Source organism: Haliaeetus leucocephalus, unplaced genomic scaffold, assembly GCF_000737465.1.
Source record: "Haliaeetus leucocephalus isolate CR32 unplaced genomic scaffold, Haliaeetus_leucocephalus-4.0 Scaffold169, whole genome shotgun sequence".
Taxonomy (NCBI): Eukaryota; Metazoa; Chordata; class Aves; order Accipitriformes; family Accipitridae; genus Haliaeetus; species Haliaeetus leucocephalus.
Window position 1 is genome coordinate 1,889,822 of NW_010972605.1, and position 12,363 is coordinate 1,902,184.

Sequence of the window (12,363 nt, forward strand, 5' to 3'; positions counted from 1 at the left end):
GAACTCAAAACATAGCACCGTACCAGCTACTAGGAAGACAATTAACTCTATCCCAGCTGAAACCAGGACACAGTGGGAACTACACACCCAAATGTCTTAAAACTGTCACCCAAGTGAGAATTTTTTAAAACATGCTACATCTTTGCCATGTACAACACATTTTTCTATAAATGAGTCTGTCTACTCAGAAGGAAACAGGTCTAGACTAAGAAAGGCCTTGTGGATCTTAGAAATAATGTGACTTCAGGGAAGTACTTATATTCAAATGGCACATTCTGCTTTCTCAATCCTGTAATGCTTCAAAATTGATATGTCACTTTGTCTTGATAAAGGATAAGTGCAGATAACGGATTAATTGGATTATTGGGCTGTAATGAAAATGGTCCCAGGAGAGCACAGATGCACAAAGATGCATGCAAGATTTGGGACTACCAAGCAACAACTGAAAATACTTTTACTTTTGACATGCAGATCATGATCTGACTTTTTAATGTTTACGGTTTGCATACAGTTTACAGTGGAGTTTTGAAGGGATAATTATTATTGGTTTGTTATTTTCTTGAATGCCAAGGAAGATACATAACTTCTCCCAGTATCATTCAGTGTATTAATATTCCAGCCTTCCTGGATTAGCATCTTAGCTTTACTGGTGGCAGGTATGTCACAGTAAGCACTCTTTTCCTCATTTTAAGTAATTCAGACATTGTATGCTGCAGAAGAAATGAGAGAAGTCATTTAAAAGCATTTTCCAATGCTGTTTCCTGGTTTACAGTTTTTAATTTATGATCTGTGGACTATTTCTATGAAATTCACAAGCAGCAACAGAAAAGCAAGCAAACTGTCGGCAGGCTTAAATTCCCTCTAAATGAACTGCATATTCATGAACTGCACTGGAAAGGACCAGGGAAATCTGCAAATCAAAAAATCATATAGGATCAATTTGTGCCATCTCAGATAGAACTTTTTAAACACTTAATTTTCTCAAAAAACAGCCCCTGATTTATAAAAGGGGCCAAGGAAGTGATTTACCAATTAATTCATATTACTGTAACTGCAGAGAAGCAGGAAAGGGTGCACTTTGCTTTTGTTAAATATTGCTCAATATAGGCAACTGCATACGGAAATTGATGCCTTCCCTGTATTTTAGCTGTTAATGCATAAAACAGCACAAATGTTCATGACCTAACGTCTGGACGAGGAACTTCCGTGCTCTCTTACTTCTTTCTTTCACTTTGGAACTCATGGGGTTTTTTTGTTCATACTACCTCAAAATATCATAACAAAGAGAAGAAGGAAGAAAAATTAATTTAGGCGGCTAGTAATATAAAAGATCTTTTTTCACACCTTTTGACATACCAAAAGTATGCAGGGCCAAATTTTAAGCCTTGTTAAATGTGAAGGCAGGTTGAATAATAATTTTAATTTAAAAAAAAAAATATTTACATGCAGAGAAATTTCCACATTGGTCAGATGAATTACTCATAATGAACAATTCATCCAGCTGCATTAAATAACTTTAAATCATTGAAACCTCTATGCCAGGCTGCCCAGATATCTCTTCTAAGATTCTGATCACTCTAAAATGATGTGATCGTCTGCAATACTAGTTCTGAATACTTAAAACATACTTTTAAAATTCTGTCCTTATTTAAGGACAGAATAGGCCAGTATGGAATCAGGAACTGCATATATATATAAACCAGGCTCTTTCTGCTGAGGTGAAATCATCTGAATTCTCCAAGAAGTGAAGAACTGTCTTAGATTCTTCATTTTTAAATATGGGTCCTCATTTGTATCACCGGCACTGTTAGATCATAGTACAGATGTATTTGGTCATTCAGTTCAGTTGTGTGCAGCTGAAAGATCAACCTTTCCTTGTTTCTTCAGGGTGTCACCTTATGTATTCTCTTCTACCTGAGCAAAATTACCCTGGGAAAAGTATTTAATACTCTGTCTTTCATGTTAAGGGGCACTTTGCCTAGAAGATGAATTTAGTGTAGGCAGCCTCAGCAGCACTTGTGATGTGTGGCAACTGGTAGGATCAGGCCTTTTTTTTGGTCAGGAGACCAACTAACCCCAAGAATTACGACATTGCATTTAAAAATATATCGGAGCTAAGCCATTAGAATAGTAAACAGTTCCTGTTTGCTGGCAAAGAAGTCTTTTCAAACTTATTCAGCATTTTGTGTCAGATACTGAATGTCTGTGGTCATAATCTCAAATTCCTGTTTATTTTCAGTGAGTCAACTGTTTTTTCTTTTTTTTTTGCCAAAAAAACAAGTAGTTTCACAGGACTCGGTTTCCCTAGACGTCATGCTTCTCACGAGCAACAGGGCATAAGTCACTTCTTGCCTTCCTCAATGCTGAGGTCATGAAAACCACTCTGATCACTCATTTCTCTCCTGTTTCCTTCACGCTGAATGTCCTTTAGAGCATACCTGACTATTAATGGCTTACTTCACAAATGTAAAAAGTGCAAAAGCCATTCCCTTCTTGTGCAGAAGAATTCAGTGTGAAGGAAATCAGGAAGCCAAACAGTACATGGGAACACAGGTATTTTTGAAAGGTTGGCTGGCATAACTCATTGAAGTAAGCTCTGTATGACTGTGAAGCCACCGATATTATATATTCTATCATCCTCTATCAGTTTTAGCATTTTGTCTCTGTATTTTGCTGGTGTGAACAGTCTTTTCTCTTTTATGACAATGAACAGAGTCCCAGCTTGATTTTATATGAGAAAATCTCCCTGGGGACTTTGCAGACTCACAGAACATGGGGCTATTGTTGACTGGGACATGACAATACCAGACCAGTGGAATATACAGCTGCAAGCCACAGGGCACTGCTGTTCTGTGTTGTAATTTCCTCCAGTGGACTCTTCCAGTGCGCAGGGGAAAAGTCTCTCTTCTCAAAGAGGCTTAAGTCTTATGTACTTACTTAAACATCGGGTCCAAGAACTCAAACGTTGCCAAAAAAGTTATGTGACATGGTCCTGTCTTATGCTGTACCAGCTGTGTACTGAGGGTTAGCCTGGCACTGAAGTATGAGTCTTACAGATTGTGCGAGATAGACCAGCACCAACGAATTAAATAGTGTTGTGGGATGTGCCTAGGCAGTGGCACTCCATGCTGTTAGGTCATTAGAATCGTCCTCAGCAAGGTTTTGATCCAAGACAACAAATAGATTCCCAAAATTTCCTAGACAAGAGCATTTCCAGTTGTGGCCATCATGTTTGTGAAGGCAAGTGGGGTTAATAGGCTGTGGGCTCTCGCAAGAGGATTGGCGTCTGTGCTGGAAAAAGATCTCTGTTATGCTTAATTTTCCAGCATAGATGTATTCCCCAAGTTGAACTCTTATCTCAGTGATTTCTGTAATTGTGATCTTCACATTTTACGTTTACAATAGCTGGTATCTACAAATGATGCTGTTGCTTCTAAATCTGCTCCAGAGGATGCACAGCACAGCAGGTTAGAACCAATTACTGTAATGCCTTGCTGTCTGCAAGTCTTTTGACTTAACACTGGGTTAAATCCAATTTTTCCATCTTCCTTCTGAGATTGACGCAAATGATGTGAGACCTTCTCTCTCCACCAGCACCTTCCAGTGGAACACCAGAACTGATAACTGCACAGGCGGGACTTGGGAGCCCCAGCACACAGATTTCTGGACAGCTAACATAGGAAAATAGAACTTCCCTTTGGAAAAAAATAAAAGCACTGACAAGTTCTTGTGCTTTTGGAATGAAATTTAAAACTCTTTTTTCCTGGATGGGAAGAGAGAACAAATACAGTCAACAGCATCTCAATCCAAAGAAGCCAACAGGAGTTTTGTTGATATTTTTATTAGCAGACTGCATATATGAAGTGAACCACTGTTATAAAAATTGGTTGGATGGTTGCTTTTTTCAAATTTTACTCTTCAGATACAAATGAGGCAAACACTCTTCTAACAACCTGTCTTATGTCAGAATACAGCAAACAGGTGCAAGTTTCAGAAAAAGTGAATAGCATGTAGGCAGTCATCTTTAGTCATTGCATCATTCATACCTAAATCAACAAATTTCCTATACAATAAATAAATTTAAGGAAAAAAAAAATAGAAAAGTACTTCCTTATTCTTTGTGCACTCTGAGAGTGCCTTGTTATTGAAGCACTTTGGCAATGATCTTTTCCTGATGTTTTCCAAGCTCGATTTTTTCCCCCTATGTTTCCCTTCCATTCTTTAACCCTATATCAGACCATGGAAAAATAAAATTGAAAAGAAGAGGTGCCTGTGGAACAAAAGGGAAAACAAAACAACATGGGTGTGGAGAACGTAGGGAATCTGCAACAGTGGATTCAGCTGTAATTTAGTGCAGTTTGTAGCCTCATTTTTCCAGACTGCCCAGCGAGAGGCCACATTGCCCAACTCGTCATGCTTCAATGAAAGACAAACCCATGACTATTGCAGCCAGGAAATGTTGACATAAAGGAGTTACTAAGAAAACCTGAATGTTAGTCATTCTGCATGTTAGACACATTGCAGGCAAGGTCACACAAGCTTTATTCACATTAATACCACTGCTTTTTTGTCTTGACAGTGTCTATGACAATCAGGCAAAATGGGTTTTTTTTGTCAGTACAAAAAATGAAACAGCATTTTCCACAAACACTTTGAAAAGAAACATGTTGAGCCTGTAGCATGGTTGTATCCTGTGAATAGAGAATGGGTTTTTTGCAAGGAAGGAGGCATTGCAGAGAATTGCCAGAAGGACAGATTCAGACACATGTGAGTATCTTCCTCCCCCAGTTACTATTATTATTATACTTCTAATGCCCACATTAATCCTGTACTCAAGAATTCTCTCTTAGCATTGAAAAATCTGCACAATGAACTGTCTATGAGACCCCATCAAGACTACACCACACTTTGAAAAAGTCATTACTGGAAGTAGGAGTAGCTGGATCTATGGAAGATTGAACCAGTTAAATTCAATTAAAGGGAGTTACTATTGTAGGCGAGGGCTCTGCGGCATGAACCAAGGAGGAGAAAGGCAGAGTTAGCTGTATAATTTGAGCAGGATGAACAAGGCAAGGAGAGGGATGGAAAAAGGCATGAGCAGGTGTGGGACCCCGTACGGTTGGGGTGGTATCGGTGGGTTCCTCCCCCTGTGGTGGGAAAGGAGGGGGTGGGTGCCATTGCAGGCCACAGGACCATCTGCCTGCTGCACACCCGGGCGGTTTGCATGAGAGGCAGTGAGATTGTGAGTTCCAAAGGCAGTAAAGCTGAGCCTGTGCACCTGCCTTTGCAGCCCAGTCTGCTATAAGTCCCTTGCAGGGACCTTTGCTTTCAGACCAGTTTCTGTTCTCACTCTTATGTTCCCCTGTTAGCAGCAATTCACTTTCCATGATCTCCCACTTTCTGAAGACTGGAATATGGCTGTATTCCATTGCTTTATTCAAAACAAAGAACTCCAAAATCCTTTTAAAAACATGAATATACGTATCTTTGCGTCAGTTCAGTGAAGATGAAGATTATTGCTCAGGGTCAAGAAATTTGGGGCAAACAGAAGATAAGGCACAGGTGTTTATTTAGCCATTGGTTTTTGATACCTTCATTTTTAGGCCCTTAATATGTGTGCAAATGGTCCCCCCTCTAAAGCACTTCATCTAAAGACGTTGACTAAATCAATGCCAGTTAGGATTAGAAGCCAGGATTTCTAAAATCTTGATCTCCATCTTTAGCTACCTCTTATTATCTATTTCCTCCTTTTCAGAGCAAGTGATCACAGAGGAACCGTATATCTACACATTTTCCAAATGATGTTAAAGTCATGAAAATACTTGGGTTGAACTGATATGTGAGGACTGTACGGACAAAATTTTAGGTCCTTCCCTTATCATTCCTGCACACTGTTAAGCTTGAATCCTTGAATCCTCTGCTCTCTTAATTGATACTAGAATACGAAATGTCCCTTTTGTTTAAAAAGTGATTAGTACACCAACTTCAACTGAAGTAAGCATGAATGAACCACAAGCTTATATTCTTCTGTGAAAGCAAGTGACCATCTGTAGTTTCTGGCTAATGAAAGGGGTAGGTTTCATGAAGGAGATATTAGGCAGAACTAACCATGAGTATGTGTCATTCATCATTCACTCTGAAGTTGAGAAAGGAAAGCTAGTCTGCCTTTCAAATTTGAAAGCTAGAGGCCACATTCAAAACATTTTCAAGTTATCAGTAAAATTAAGGTTCTTACATCTGCTATAACCCCCTAAATATATAAATACTCTGCTTTGAATATGTACAGTTCTTGCCATTAGCAATGTAATCTGAGTATTTCAGGGTGTTGAAAAACACCCCATTTGGAGTTGCTTATCTTTCTAATTGAACTGCAGATAGGTTTCTGCTGGGATGGTATTATCATCTAATGACTCTGAAAAGTATAAAACTACTGAATTACTGAATCTAAGTTAAACTCCACTCAGAGAAAAGTAGAAAACCCACTGCAAATCTGTTCTTGCTTAAAATAATTTTTTATTGTCAATTTGTGATTTAAAATAATTTTCTCAAACCTGATTTTATTTTGCTGACATATCATGCTTATTAAGATACTGCATATTTTTATCCTGGGAAAGGCTCATCTTTTTTATTTCTTAGGCTGCAACCTAACAGTGTTCTTCCCCTGTTATTTTCCCTATTGCAATAATTTGCATTGTTTTCATGCTAACAGTTTAGCTATCACAATTCAAAATAGCAGTGTTGAAAGATACATGAGCTTTTTTAAAAGGAATCAGCTTGGTTTTATTTGTATTTTACCTCATTTAATTTGACAAGCGCATTTATTTCCAGACTAGGAATCTCAGGACAGGCATACAGCACCGATCATGTGGATCTTAATATTAGAAATACAGCAATAAAGGAAACTTGACATTAGGGAGTCTCACAACACTTTTGTCTGAAAAAAAAAGAAAACGAACACCAACCAGAAACCCTCCACTGTTTAATGGTTTAAAAAATTAAGTCCATTCATTATGGAAAGGTTACTTAGACTGCATATGCCCCAGAGATTCTGGCTTCTTTACCAATTACTCTGATAATTTCCAATGATATGGATACCCATTCTCTGGATACACAGTTCAGACTATTTCTTTATTTAATTGAGGACACTAAATAGCAGCCAGATGGCTGCTTATTACAAGCCTTTTAGGAATTTGAGCCCAAAGTGAGAAACAGAGTATGTTTTTCTCCATTTTCCAAGAGCATGAGCTGCATACATACTATGAAAATGCAGGACAAAACAGCTATAACATTTTCCTCCAGTGTCATAGACATTTCTTTGCTTTACTCTTTAAGGTAAGGAAATGTATTTTGAAAAGCAATATTAATTTCTTCTGTTTAGAAATGGGCAAACACCTAAAGCGCCTCCACATCAGGCCATAGGAGAACTGTGCTCTTGGAGCATGGCACTGAGAGGACCACCCTTGCTGGGCTTTGTGCAGGCAACCGACTGCAGCCAGACAGTTACTTGGCTCTTCCAATAAAAGTATTAGTTAACAAAAGCCTAAGGAAGTATAAGGCAACCCTTCCTGCTCTGCTTTTTCCTTCCAACTCTTCAACTCCCATCCCAAACCAAAGCCTTACTAGACTTTGAGAAAAACATCTGCGTTTTGGGTGCACTGGGGCCAACATCTAAAATCTAAGGTATTTTCCATTAGACCCCAAAATGCCTAGCAGAATACTTATATAGTAGCCTAATTCAATGAGGTAAAGAGCATACTACAGCTCTTTTGTTATTTTAGGAGAACTTTAGGCACCAGCCTGCCTGTCAGGTGTGAGATAGGCAAGAGCTTAATGATCATCCCACCACCTCAGAAGTCCATGTATTCATGCAGGCAGTACCCGCCACTCCTGGAGCCAGAGACTGGAGATTGTTGGGATGGGAAAAAGTACAGGGCAGGAAGGAAAGGCTCCATGTGCTGTGCCCAGAAGGATGTGCTTGGGCATCAAGATAGGCCAGCCCATTCATTTTCTTTTCTCTGAGAAAATTAGGTGGGTAGGATCTCTTTGCTTGGCTGCTGGCTTTTCTTTTCTACCTCATACTTTCACCAGGGCACTTCTGCTTAACAAGGCTTGACTCAGTCCTTGAGTTCATAAATTTTCAGCTTTAAGTCTGTTTAGGCCTATTAATGTGTTTGGGTTGCAATACATATTTAAGAAAGACTTTCAGGCTTAGTTTGAAGACTTCCAAATAGACAAAAGCACGATGATGTTCCCAAGTATGTTTTTTGCAATAGTTGAGCTGGGCACTCAGAAAAGTTTCCTGTTATTTCTAAATTTCTTCACAGTCAGCATCAAACTTCACTCTGCCTTTTTTTGTTACCTATGTTACCTGTTAACCTTCCATAGGCCATCATTAAGCCAGATCTTGGTCATTCTTTTGTAAAGGAAAATAATTGCAGCTTATTAGTCTTCTCATAAGATGGAAAGGTTTGATTTCCTCAGATATTCCCCCTCACTAAATCACTCTGTTTTAGTTTCCTTTCCTACTTCAACTACTTTTCCAAACATGGACATCAGCACTGAAAAATCTGCTCCTTCTTGCTCCCATCAATGCAGTACCAAGATAATATTTCTTCCTTAAGCCACTAGAGCCAAGGATTATCCTCTTTGATGTAAAGCACTGGACTACAGATCAGAGTGAACTGGTTTTCTACAGTCATCTGTAGTCATTTGTAGTTCCTGTTCAGTGTCACTGCTTTCTAGGAGGAGGCAAACTCCACTCTGAGTTACAGTCCTTTCCTTCAGATATAGTTGTTTGTGAACGTGGTTGGAGGTTTTTCAGAAGCCCAGTCTCCCTTTACAACTGAAGCACAGCAAAGAAAAAAGGGGGTCAAAGGAAAAAAAAAAAAAAAAACAACAAAAGAATGACTAAGAGGACCACAGGGAAGATGAGAGGGAGGAGAAACTATAGCAGGGTGGTAATAGCATCTTTGACAATCACAGAACATGTTTTAAAACCTAATTCCTCATTTTTCAGTTATGTACAAAACATCATTTTATCTAATTGCTTCCTTGTAGCTGCTTTGCCCATTTCAGTCTTTCAATATATGCAACTCTGAAAGCTTCCTTGAACTCTGAATTGTTCTTCTTCCTTTCTAGCCTGGTTTTATAAGGGAACAACCTCTATGCAACTATGCCATCTGCCTGTCTGCCTCCCAACTCCAGTTTCAGTGCAACAGCCAACTTGAGTCAACTTTGAAATAGGACCAAAGTTCTCAAAGATGCTAAGTTCTTACAAGTTCATCAAAAATTGGCAGCAAAAAAGAGGAAAAAAGCCCAATTAAATATCTTATGGTGAGTGAAAGACAGACCCAACTTAGCATCTTCTCTATTTGAAGAGGCAGCAGCAATCTGGCCAGTGTATAGTCACAGTTTGGCTGGTTTGTGAGGGCACACATAGTTCTGAATCAGCCACAGGATGCACTGGAGCTTTTCTGTGTAAGATATGTGGGAAGGAGCTGAAGGTGAACCTGAGGTAGGGCAGGACAAGGGCCTAGAAAACACACATCCAAGGGAAGCTAGATTTCATTCATCTTGCTGCTCCTTATCTTCCAGTGATTCCTTTTAAAGAAATTACCACCTTGTTAATGAGGACAAGGAAAGGAGAACCATTGATAACTTTTGGGCTCAGTGCCAGATCATCAGAGGTTTTAGTTAGATATTTTACAAAAACAAGGAGTATCAGCACAGCCGAGACACTAGGAAATTCCATGAGATTCCACAAAATTCAATGAAGAGATGACAGCATTATGCTAATACACCTTCTGTGCCATCTTGTCCCAATTCATAGTCATCACCTCACACCATCTTTACCATATGTAAAAGATGACGATGCAGACTGCATGAAATATTTGAGCTGGTTAAATTTTATACCAGCTTCCTATTAAATATCATTCTCATTTATACATGATGAGGGGCCTTTCTTTGTGCTTAGCAATATTGTCCCTAACTTATTTGTAGCTTAGATATGTGCAGCTGTTTGTATCACTTTCAGATGAACACAGAACCAGGTTTTGAAATGCCCTGACCTGAGAAACCTGATGGCAAATCTCAAGGGATTCTGAAGTTGAGCCCTGCACCCTTATATTATTACTCCTACACTCTTAAAAGCAGCATTTAATAAAAGTAAGTTCTGCAGCAAGTTTGGGCAGTGTTCTTTGAAGACTGTCTCCTGCATTTTTATAAACAAGTCAAAATACCTTCTTGTAAAGTTGTTCCAGAACAGCATGGGTTATAAGAAAGAGTGTGATTTTGTGTTGTACACATCTGAGAAAGAGACTCTACCGTGGTAGATTCACATCTGCTGCCAGTTGGGCTCTTTTATTGGATGTTAGAATAACAGTAGAAGCTGGAGCATCAACAGGGAAACAACTTGTCAAGACAGAGCAGACGGAGATGAATATAACTCATCAAAACTTGAAAACTAAGTAAGTGTTGTTGCAAAAGCATTGGGAAAATGTGTCTGTTGGGTAACTGCTGTGTGACAGTAAAATGTCAGAAATTTGTTTTGCCTGAGACTGCAGAGAAAGGCATGATATGATTTCTGTGGGACTGTTTATCTGAGAACTGAAAACAAAAAAATAAAAAGTTGTAAAACAATAGGAAAAAAAACCCTTGTCATTAACATCTAAGGGCAGTTCTCTGGAGAAGAAAATTTATGCAATGCCTTTGTCCTAGAGGATTTGAATGCTTAGACAACACCACGCTTGGTGTCAGTGCCTTTGTATTAAAAAAAAGATTAAAAATAAAAATTGCAGGCTAATGAGTGGGACACACAAACTCATCCACACAGTATGAAGGAGTGTTAGATATCTGAAAAAGTTTTCATGGTAGCTAGTGAAATGTGCCTGGAGCTGCCTGAGCCAACCAGAAGGAAGGAACAAGGTCTGAATCATGAAAACGAGGTTGGTTCCCAGCTGCAGGACAGGGCCAGTCTCCACTCAGTGTGGTCTCCCAGCACTCCTCAGTCAGTGACTCAGGTAACAGCTAAACCAGCTCAGCTGTTTTCCCCAGAAAGCCTGGAAGGTTTCCCTGTAGGGGAACATACTTTTCCTTTGCTTTATGCACACAGTAGTGGAAAGGGCAGAGCACTTGCCTGACTTACCATATTGTTGAGACTAGTTCTCTGGAGAGCACCCTAAATGATGGTTTAGTCTCTGTCCCCTTGTTCATTCTATAGTTTCGCAAAGAGCACCTATGGCTTACAGCTTTGGGCTCTCTCCTGGGAGTGGAGGAGGACACCTCTCTCAGTCACAGAGGAAGAAAGTTTAAACCTGGATTTCCCCAGTATTACATGAATGCCCCAATCATCATCCTTACCTGCCACCACCAACTCTCCCAGAGTGTGTGGGGTTTGCAAACACAGTGGTCAGGAAACATGTAGTTTAGTTTATTAACCTAGCCAAGGTGCCAACAGTGTTTGCTCCTGTGAGAGATCCCTCTGAGCTAGGTTTGAAGGAGCAAATTGGCACAGGGAAGTCACTTCCAACCAGCCAGGCTACAGTTCCACTGTGCAACCATGTGTGTTTCCAACACTTGTGTTGTTTTCAAAGGATGTAGGATTACTGTGTGTCTCCCCCCAAAGCAAGAGAGGCTGTGCCATTTCCTGAGCCTGGGGAATCTTCAAAGGCAGATTGCAGAGACTTTGAGTCAGGCATCTCCTTCTCTCGGAGTCACATGTTTGTGTGGAAGCTATCAGTCACTTGTGTCATCCATTCTAGCACGGGACAAAAAGTTGAGCTCAGTGGAGTGCTTTATACCTTCTTGAGATACTTGCTACATACACCTTTGGTATTTATTCAGCACGTGCTGTGAGTGTAACCAGTTGGATGATTTCCTCATACAGCATCCGAAAGACATTTCCAGCTACAGCTGCTCTTCACTTGCTAGAGAAAGGCAGTCATAGTCTCAGTGGACTCTCTACTGGCCACACAAACAACCAGCCTCATCATTTTTGCTGTCTTTTATTTATGATATCAATAGCTAAGAAAGAAACAGATCCATGCCTCACATCATCAGAAAAGAATGTGAAGAAGGTAGGGCAAAATATATTTTGCTATTTATTTTAAACTATTCTACAGAGTTACCCTTATGTGGCAGGGTTGGTTCGGTTTTTCCCAAAGCAATAAAAGTTGAAGAAGTTGCCAACAGCAGCCATGCTATTACTTGAAATACACTTACCAGCTCCAAGAGCTCTGGAGTTACAAAGACTTTCAACCATTTGAAGTAAAACAAAGTTTCTCTTCCAAAACCTGTGTACTGGAACAGCTTCTCATTGAACTTTCCCATAAACTAAAGAATTGGTGACTTCTGACCAGTGAGCAT